Source organism: Rutilus rutilus (assembly GCF_951802725.1).
Source record: "Rutilus rutilus genome assembly, chromosome: 8".
NCBI classification, from domain to species: domain Eukaryota; kingdom Metazoa; phylum Chordata; class Actinopteri; order Cypriniformes; family Leuciscidae; genus Rutilus; species Rutilus rutilus.
This window is the reverse complement of record NC_140222.1, coordinates 15,129,803-15,131,297: the sequence shown is the minus strand read 5'-3', so window position 1 is coordinate 15,131,297 and position 1,495 is coordinate 15,129,803.

The following is a 1,495-nucleotide window of genomic DNA, read 5'->3' as shown; positions in this document are numbered from 1 at the left end:
GTGAGACTCGTCTGATTTCGCCAAGAAACTCGCATATCGAGGACCACATCAGAGAGTTCCTGGACATAATATCACTGACCTCCCAGGCTTTGATTTGATTGACTTATTTTGCTATGGATTGCATAACGCGTTACAATCTACACTTATCTGTGATGGTCCTCGAGGATCACTGAGAGAGTTCCTAGATTATAACTTTTTGGATAAGTGGCTCCCACTTCACTGTGGGGGAGGTAGAGGAGGACCCTTCCCCTAAACATTGCATCTAGCTCCCAAGTCAGCTGATTTCAAGTCCAGTGCTTCAGAGTCCGGTGGTCCCAAGTCCAGAGTCTGCAGCCTTCAAAGCCGTCACTCCCAAAGCATCAAAGTGTGTCCTAAGGCGTTCAAGTGTTTAGTGTGGCAGACCCGACGCTGATGTCAGTGCGAGCAGGTACTCTGTCCCATAGAAACGAATGAGAAGTGCCAAAAACTGAATCATACCTGTCGTGCAATTGTCTGTGACTTCTCTTACAAAACAGCATAAAAAATAAAAAAAGTAATGCAAACTAAAAACAGATCAAGCCTTAGCGTGAGCCTGAGGCTCCATGTTGAAGATTAGCCAATGGGCTGTCGATTCATTAAATAAGCTGTTTTCCCCCGAAAAGCATTTTTTTTTTTTTTAGCACAGTGAAGCTTCTCCTCCATCGACATCCATTTAAAAAAAAATGGCCTCTGATCTCCTTCCCTGCGTATCACAACATTAGGAGGCGTTGTGCTTTCTTTTTTCTTTTATGCTAACATTGCAACCTTGCCTTCAATTGTGGTTTTGTCAATTTGCAAATTAATGCTTTCTCGTATATTAAAAAAAACTCTGGCAATGGTGAGGCGGACGTGTCGGATTCTGCAGTCGTAACGACTTGCTGACTGCACAGCTTAATGCTCATTGGTTTAAACAACCGTATTGATCTTTTTTTAAATGTTTGATTTTAAAACTCTTATATCATGTTTTATGTGTAGGCTATACATTCTGTGTGAATATTCCCAAATTTTCTGACAGCGCTATGTCTGTTTCATATAACTGTTGTCATATTTCTAAATAAAAATAATAATCTAAAAAGAAAACATGCCTGTATTAAAGTAAAAAAAATAATTGAAACACGTATTTCGAAAAGAATAAAATAGCAAATGCTTTGAATGTCTTGTTCATCATATTTATTTTCACATAAAAAAATAAATTCATGTAAACTAAAAATAGATCAAGCCAAATTTAGTGTGAGCCTGAAGCTCCATGTTGAAGATCAGCCAATGGGCTGTCGATTCATTAAATAAGCTAAAGCAGTTTTTTTTTTTTTTTTTTTTTTTTTGCATAATGAAGCTTCTCTTTCACTGACATCTCTTATCTAGGTTTTTCCTAGATAAAAAAAACAAACAAAAAAACTCGATTTAATTTTGCAAACTTATCGAGTTGTCCAGCAAGCAGCAACACAGCGCATGAGCGTGAATCACGCGATCAGCCTTT